The 9535-nt window shown below is 37.3% G+C and overlaps 1 protein-coding gene across 2 annotated transcripts in view; it reads right to left on the bottom strand.

The window, feature by feature from the left end:
- The window catches only part of LOC132133090 (solute carrier family 45 member 3-like), a 22367-nt gene extending 14132 nt beyond the window's left edge, over positions 1-8235 (bottom strand). The window contains exon 1 of one of the 2 annotated variants that reach the window (XM_059545801.1): positions 8021-8235. The gene's annotated coding sequence lies outside the window, so the exon portion shown is untranslated. Of the gene's footprint in view, positions 1-7254; positions 7278-8020 lie in introns of those variants that run through there. The other variant, XM_059545803.1, reaches the window with a different exon arrangement.
- Between the last annotated feature and the right edge of the window lie 1300 nt (positions 8236-9535).

The following is a 9535-nucleotide window of genomic DNA, read 5'->3' as shown; positions in this document are numbered from 1 at the left end:
TTTTTATCACTAGAAATAAAACCAATTCCATTCTTTTTATGAAAAAATTATGAAAAACAGTAAACAAGTCTCACCCACATTTGATTTGTCTATTAATTAATGAAATTTTAATAAAGGGGATTTGCAATTAAAATTAAAACATGGAAGAAATATTGTGTGTTTTATTTCTTTAAAAAGTTGTATTAATTTTTTCAACAGTAGTTGCAGTATCACATACATTCTATTAAATAATAGTAATATTTCTAGCACAATGCCTTTATGTAAAAATTAACTACCTTTAAATTGACACTGGTTTTACTCAAATGAAACTGTAAAATGCTTGTGAAGTGACTCAGAACAGTTCTGGTGATGTTGTTTATGTATTTATGTCCTCATTGAGACAGCAAATGCTGAAATTACTGCAAGCGTCACGCAGTTCACTCTATGTAGTAAACAAACCCGCACGTCTCTGCCATTCATTCATTCACACAAAGACACACAGAACATGCAGGATTCATATTTCAATTGCGGCTTAACATTTACAGATACTTGTCCATATGGAGATTTGATTTGATTAATTTATGCTAACTTTGACAAATTCCGTGACTGTCCATATTAAAATGTAAGTTTCATTTTCATGACTGGATTTTAAGATTCCGTCCGCGTTTTCTGCTCCACGGAAATCATAGCGCTGTATGCGTCAAGAACCGGGTTGACCGGGTACTCGGAACCACCGGTACTTTTAAGAAACCTGGTACCGTGACATTTTCATTTTTTTAGTACCGACTTGGTACCGAAGAAACAGGTCTTTTGACAACACTAGTCATTATAATTCGTAACATGCAACAAATGCCTCGTTTGTAATGGGTTTTATTGGTTTTGCCTTGTCGCACCAGGACACGGCATCACAGTATGGTTAGGGGCGTAACATTTCCCTCACACACTTGATGTATTCAGCCAATCACAATGCACTGGATAGCTGGCTAATCAGCGTACACCTCACTTTTCAGAATGATGAGCTTTGTAAAAATGTATGAGTTTAAGAAAGGTGGGGCATAGAGGAGAAACAATAATTCACAATATGAGGGAAATTATTAGCTTTTTTTTTTTCTTAAACTGCATAAACACATTGCATTACATCAAATACAGAAAATTATGTTATTTTTTAACAACGGCATATGACCCCTTTAAGGAAAAACATCAAACAGCAAACAATGCATCTGAGATTGGCTACACTGAACTGCAAGATCCTACACTTTCTCACCCAATGGTATCAGGTTCATGTGCAGACACACAATCTGCCAAGCCAGTTCACACTCAGGCTTTATGCAGCTCCCGGGAGAGGAGCGCTCAGTTATCTGATACACTGGATACAGAAAGACATTTATCAGGTCAAAAGAGAGAGGAATGTGGGCTGCCGATGATCTGAGAGACACAATATAGCAAGCTCTGATCCTCTCAATGGAGTGCTATGAATTTACCGAAAAGTTCTGGAAAGGATGGATAACAAATCAGCTATATGATTCATTTACTTTTTGATACATATGTCACATATATCTGTGTGTGTGCACATCAAATATAATATGTATATATTCATACACATTCATTTTATTTTAAATATTTTTTATTGATTTATTTTACAAAAATAAATGAAGAGGAAAATTGCAGGTTTGCAAGTTTTATCATCATTCATGGCCTTTGCAAATACCAAACATTGAAATTCTTCTCAAAGTAGCTAAAGCATGACTTCATCACTCTTGAACTTTCAAAGTAGCCAGATTACACACATAGGCACACATTTCTCTTACAGCATGCACAATTTGCTTTGAGGCAATATCAGAATGGAAGAAAAAGTGTGATACAAAAAAAGGAAATCTTACCATACACATTCAGTAGTACACACCGTCCATGTCATTAGCTCTTTCCCGCTACTTTTCATTTAATTCTCACCCTTATTCTCCCTTTATAACTTTCTTACTAATTAGCCCCAACCTGTGTGATGGAAAATCCCTTGTATGGGTCCTTCTCATAAGCCCCTTTCACACTGCACGTCCGACCCGGCATATTGCCGGAACATTGCCGGGTTGCCTTCTGTGTGAAAGCAACCACGTCCCGGGATTGATTCCAGCATTGAACCCGGGTCGGGGACCTAGTAACATTGCCGGGTTCGACCCGGGACGAGTGCTGTGTGAACAAAAGCCAGATCTAATGCCGTGTCGAAGTGATGACGCGCATTATCGCGCGACTCTTTTACCGGCTGTTTTGAAGGAAGATCAACGTTCGCGACGAAAAAATATGTGCAAACTCTAATGAAGCAGAGATCAGTTAGTTCCTCACTTTCCGCACTGATGCCGGGATCGTTCGCTTGCTTCAGTGAAAGTATAACGTGCCTAACGTTTTCGACTCGTACATAACACGTCACGCCCTGATGTCACGTGTCGTTACGGGATCTTTACGGGTTGTGTGTGAAAGCACGCACATATCCCGGGTAATCACTGGCAGTGTGAAAGTGCAAAATCTAGCGACCCGGGAACAATTGCCGGAACACTTTACCCGTGTATTTGCCGGAATGGCAGTGTGAAAGGGGCTTTAGACACCAACATCCTGTCACCTCTTGCACTGCATGTTTTTTTTGGTTCACTAAAAAGAACTGGCTCACTAAAGACACTCGTTTGGAAATGAGTATACTGCAGTGTATGTTTTTTGATTTGATAAAAATAACCATATTACTAGATTTATTCATTCTGGAACAGTCCACACTGTTTGCACTGTATGTGTTTTGATTCACTAAAAAGAACCAGCTCATTAAAGTCATTCTATTGGAAATCAGAGTACACTGATGTATGTTTTTTGATTCACTTAATGAACTAAGAGTCACTTGTTTGGCAGTCTGACTACAGAAAGCTGCAATTGACCAATCAAACCAAATATTCCAGAGAGTCACGTAATTGCGCTCAGTAGTCAGAACCTCTATAATTTAAAGATCATGTAAGGATACACATTAACTATCTCAATCACAATAAAATGGGTACCATTGAGCAAGAAATAAAACACCTCTCAAGACACATCAAAGGCCCCTTCAAAATATTGTAGACAACAGCCTATCAAAGTTCATTGCTCATTCTATTTCAAAAGTAATTCATATAATCAGAAAATCCCAAAATTATAAGAAGTTCCAGTAGGGAATGGAACAAATGGTGCCACAGTAGCAGGCGCAGCCTTGCAGCCATTCCCGGGTGGAAACTTCCATCACACAGGAGACACAATTTGGAAATTACAATCATTAACACTCACCTGGTCTATTCTTGTAGACGTTAATTTCATGGGTTTTGGAAACAGTTGAACTCACAGTGCAAATCAAGTTTCAAATAGAAAGTTCAGATGAAAAGGCTATGGAATATAATTTGGGTGTATATGTGTACAGTCAAAAAGACACAAATAAGGTGCTCAGACACTCACCGAATCAACAAAATGTGGAGACACACCACCAACAATATCCAAGCTGTAATGATCATTAAAGCACATGGCCATATTGACTTAAAATCACAGTTTATCCTTTTAAAGAGTTCTGTGCGTCTCAGATATCAAAGGTCCTCTTCTATCCATTTCACTACATAAAAGAGATCTTCTCCCCCAACCCATATTTCTCACTGTCAGTAAATCACAAACTTCCATTTCATCCCCTTCGTAACAAGGGGTTTCCTGGCATATACAGAATCTGTTTATTCAACCGACGCATCAGTGTTTATGTAAGAGGCTTTTCTCCCACCCTTCGGTCAATGTGGCTTTTCTCTACCAACATCTGGCCTTATCACCATGGGAAAAGGACTCGAAACGAGTCTCATTTATCCTGTCCTCAGGGCCCACCATTGTGATTTTGACCTGATACTCTGCATAAAAGTATTTGCTATTAGAAAAACAGCTTAGCCTTGGGGCCTCCACTGAAGACATTAAATTTGTGGATGCTTTTTTGTGACCCATAATGAGGCCTCCATGAAAACACTGAGAAAAGGTTCTAAATTGAATTAAGCACAAGCAAGATGTTTAAGATGCAAAACATCTTGCAGTCACATTGCTGATGAGCAGCAGACAAATCCTTATTCATATTAGAATGATTTCTGAAAACAATCACGACACTGAAAACTGAAGATATGCTGCTGAAAATTCAGCAAACCAAATTAAATGACATTTTAAAATTATAACAGAAAACAGTTAGACCTATTTTAAATTGTAATAATGAAAAACAATGTAAAAAAATTACTATCATCTCTAATGCGATTTGTTCAAGCACATACAAAAAAAGTAGCCGTAGTTTCTTGTCGTTTGTTCTGACTATACCAAACAGCATCTTTTCAAAGGATGCCAAAAATATCCTTTCTACACGGCTGCAACTCCCCAGTTCTTTGTAATAAAAGTTATTTGAGTCCACGAACACCGAGGCAGAAAACAAACAGTTGGTAGAGCAATGTTGAAACACAGTGTTTCAGTATTCAGCAGTTTTCATCACTTTTGTCATCTTGCCATCGTGTTATTCTACAAGTGGTAGGGTTACATGATGGAAAAAAGCAAAATATTAATTAATCTGAATTAATGTCCTTCAAATCATTCTTCTTTTTTTTTTTACACAAGATGGGTCATATGAGGTTTGTCTGCAATCTTAGGACAACAGGCAAATAAAACCATTTGAACCGCAACGCCTCAGGCATGCAATACAAAGTGTTTCATCACAAAATCTGCATTCACCACCATTGTCTTGAAGTCATAAGAATACACCACATCAAACAGAGTATATATGTGACCCTGGACCACAAAACCAGTCTTAAGTCTCTGGGGTATCGGATTCCAGATTTTTAAATAGTTTCAAATAATCTCGGCCAAATATTGCCCTATCCTAACAAACCATAACATAAATGGAAAGCTTATTTATTCAGATTTCAGATGATCTATAAATCTCAATTTCGAAAAATGTACACTTAAGGCTGGTTTTGTGGTCCAGGGTCACATATTTCATTTTCTAACTTGAGCAGACATCATCAGCTCAGCCTGGCCTTCACTGGCAGCTCCGATTATTTACTGAAATCCAGTCCAGCAAACATTAAAGGAATGAACAACTTGAAAGGAATAAACTGAGCCAAGAGTATGAAAGTTTGCCAACCGAACCCTGCAAACTTGGCCCTTTGGTCTAGACGTGGAGTCATCATTCACCGTAAGCCAGCTGGCAATAGCTCTGTGTATTACAGGTTAGTGGTGTAAACTTTGAACTTGAGGCAAGTGGAGGCTTTCTGGAATGCATTTGTTTCTTTTAACAACAATTTGAGCTCCACTAAAATATTTTTTTTTTTAAAAACTAGTTGAGTTAACTAGTTAACTAGCTTAATTAGCTAAATTCCAGAATTCAACTGCTTCTCATCTGTTGAGATAAAATAGGGTAACTGGAACAGGCTGACCTTAATACTGACTGGATACTGAGGACAGCTAAATATGCAAAAGGACCAACAAATTATTTTGTTTCTGAAGCAGTCCATTTGGCCATGAGATTCAGGCAAAAAAAAAAAAAAAACTACTACAACTTTGCATAATATTAATATTAATTATTAGGATTATTATTTATCTGCACATATATAATGCAGTATATAATTACAGTCTATTTGCAATATATATATATATATATATAAATTCGGGTTGTATATATGGAATTATATACATAACAAAAAAAGTGTGAAACAACTGAAAATATGTCATATTCTAGGTTCTTCAAAGTAGCCACCTTTTGCTTTGATTACTGCTTTGCACACTCTTGGCATTCTCTTGATGAGCTTCAAGAGGTAGTCACCTGAAATGGTCTTCCAACAGTCTTGAAGGAGTTCCCTGAGAGATGCTTAGCACTTGTTGGCCCTTCTGTCTGCGGTCCAGCTCACCCCTAAACCATCTCGGTTGGGTTCAGGTCCGGTGACTGTGGAGGCCAAGTCATCTGGCGCAGCACCCCATCACTCTCCTTCTTGGTCAAATAGCCCTTGATGTCTTCAGTGTGACTCTACAATTTTCATAGTCATGAAAATAAAGAAAACTCTTAGAATGAGAAGGTGTGTCCAAACTTTTGGTCTGTACTGTATATATAAATAAATGTTAAATAAAACAAATCCAAATAATAATATTAATTATTATTATTATTAATACTACTGCTAGTTTATTTGACCATGAGTTTTAGACAAAAACTAAAATATATATTTAAATAATTCTTAGTCTTTTAGATTCGAAACAACTACTCATAATAATAATAATAATAATAATAATAATAATAATTATTATTATTATTATTATTATTATTATAAATTATTACATATAATGTCTCTGCACATATAATTTAAAATAACTGAATAAATAAATTATTGTTATTATTATGCAAAGGAGTAAAATGTAAAAATTACTCAAATAAATTGGAGCATCACCAGTTTAACGTGTTCTATAACTTGCATGGTGGTAAAGGTGCTGAAATAGGGCTGAAAGAGCAGCATGTATAATTAAGAAAAAATAACGCCTTGACTGGCTTAAGAGGCTCTGCAGGTTGCGTGATCTGATCTACTGTTGTGTAGTATTAGACGAGCTAAGTACAGCTGGTCTGGCAAGGGAATTTCGGGTGAGGAACATTTCTCAAGGAAGTAGCAGATGAGCCCTGGTAGTGCTGGATCTCAAGCCCTAAAAGCATCTTTATGCTCACCTAAACTTAATGAAAAAAAATCTTAAATTAGGTTTGTCTGTCTGTTACAGAAGAGACAGAGGCACACACTCTCCCACAGAGAAATTGGCTTTCAAATGTGTCATTTTCTTTATTAAATAGTTTCAGGCGAATAATGTCAAGAGAGACTGCTATAAATAAATACTTGTCTAGACTCCCCATAAATATTGTCTAGCTGTCAGCAGTGACTCATAATAACTGTGCTGGTGGATGGAAAATATTACCAAATATAACCACATTTGCATCTTCAGTTAGTTTCAATTTATATATTAACATCTGAACATGTAACATACAGCATGTTCCTTCAGTATCTTGTATTTGCTACCAGCAAACATTCACTGAAACACTGTGCTGTCTCACACAATCTTTTTGAACATAATAGGTGCGGACTAAAACTGATTCAACAAACAATCCAACGATTCTTTAACATTATTATAGTATATTGTGGTATACATGCTTCAAATCGTTCCAATAAACCCAAATGTACAAGCTGCTGATTATTAAATTGTAAATTACGATTAGAGTAAAGAGTTGTTAACCTGAATCAACCTGAATGAGTCGAAAATATTCGAAAATATTAATATTCAGTTCTTTGTCCGTTCGGTGAGTTAAAAGGTTACTCGATTAAAAGGTGAGCCTCCAGAAGAGATTCGAACATCGAACGCTCTGAATACGCCGAAATATCTGGCTATGAAGCCCAAAAATGCTGTCTAGGCAGGCAGCTCGCTAAGTTCTGCGACACAGACAAAACACGAGGCAGAGACTAAACAAAGTCTCGAAATACTTAAGTATTTACTTCCCCCACAGAGCCATGTGTCAAAACAGCGGGGGTTACACCAAACGTTTACAGCTTTAGAAATACTTCAGTTGGAAAAAAAAATGTTCGACTCTAATTGTGCAACAGTCGATGCCACCCTGGCACTTGGCACCTCGTGTTTGTATAATAGAAAAGGCAGAGTACAAGATGCTACAAGAAGTTTGTCAGTTTAAATGACTCCATGAATGAACTTCCAAATAAGGAAACCGGTTGTCGGTTTCTATCGTGGACATCACTGATAAAAACAGGCAAAATTAAACGTCATGCAAGCAACACTAGGCTTTGTGTGTATAACGGTACAAACATGTTTGCAGTTCTGCTCTCCGGTGATTTTATGCGCCGCGAGCGTAAGGAATCGGAAGTTATTTATTTTGATTCAATGAACAAGTTTCTTGCGTTTATCACTCATTCGGACACCTCTCTAGGCTCGACCACGTCAAGTGACACAAAGTAAGGCTCATATATATAACAAAACAGTCTGCTCTTACCTTCCAGACGCAGCTCTCGTGTGTCCGCTCGCTTCCACGGACGCTCCGCTGTTTGCAGACTTTGTGGGAAGGACTCAGTGACGTGCTGGAATTATCCGGGAAAAAAAGTCATGAATCACTGCACGGACCAGGGAGGTGTAGCGGATGGGTTAAATCCTCTTTTTGAGCTCAGGTCAACCACCAAAGAAACAATAGAGAAACAAAGAGCCACAAAAAAAAAAAAAAATTCATTTGAGTGGCTGATTTTGCAAGAATTTCTAATTTTACTTATTTTTAACACAACAATGGCTTTTCTATTACATGGATAAATATAGGCCACTAAAACTCTCATTATGTAATAGTACAATATAATAAAATAGCCTATAGCGGAAAACCAGCAGCCTGAGAGACCATCTAAAAACTGATTAGCTAGTCTCAGCAGGGTTATTATTCTAAATCAGGCTTTCTCATTGAGTGTCCATCCTTCTATATATGTATCTGTCCAGCCATCTATCAAGAGTGCTAAATAGTAGCCTAAACTGATAACTTGTAATCTGGATTACATAATTGGATTCCAAAAAATGCTTAATTGTATTACATTTAAAAATAATCAAAATCAGACTACAACCACTTTTTTATTGATTGCATATTATTCGGACAATAGCAACAAATTATCCATAATGTAGTGATCCTCCCTAATTCTTATTTTTTATCTTTTGAATTTTGCCTTCACAAACCTCACTTTGAGCAACCTTGGTGTCATGTAATGTTTCATGCACTTCATGTTGTTAATAACAACATTTCTTTCTCTTTGTATTTTTATTTCAATATGTTAAAAGATTATCTTATTGAAATCAATGCGATAAACAAGTAAGGTCAAAAGTATTCTTTCTATTTATGCCCCGGCAGCAAGATAGAACACTGCAGTTACAAGGAAGCTACATTTAGATAAGAATATTTTTTGTTGTGCTGTCTTCGTGTTGGTCTCTGAGAGGAATAGCTGAGACATGCAGACATACTTAACAGAAGAGTCCGTGCCACTATCAGATCCCATGAGGAATGTCTAGGCCTGGCTTATATTGCTGTTCTAATGACATATCGCAGAAAACAGTTATTAAATTGAGTGTCAGCTTCTTTTCATGACTTAATCACCAAGAGAATAAACTTTACATTTATTGTTTCTACCCTTTTATGGATTGACAACACATGTAGACAGTGTTCAGACAATAGGCCCTAATTAAAACAAACGCATCACACAAACAGGAGAGGGCAGTCAGTCGGTGAGGGCGTTCAATGTTTCAGCCTGGCTGAATAAACAGTGCTCTGTCAGGCACAGTTGGTGGATGGTAAGGGCTCAAATGGCTATAAAGTAGGGCTGTGACGTTAAAACAGCAAGTGTAGTGGGGGAGGTGGTTGTGCTAGAGGGGTCCGCACCTATGTCTCATACCCCGGGCAAAGGTAACCAGCGATCAGATGCAGCCACTAACTGATACCAAGAATGTAAGACATTTGATGGCACATTTCCTTAGCACAAAC

This window comes from Carassius carassius, chromosome 50, assembly GCF_963082965.1.
Source record: "Carassius carassius chromosome 50, fCarCar2.1, whole genome shotgun sequence".
Lineage (NCBI taxonomy): Eukaryota > Metazoa > Chordata > Actinopteri > Cypriniformes > Cyprinidae > Carassius > Carassius carassius.
This window is presented reverse-complemented; position numbering and strand designations above follow the sequence as displayed.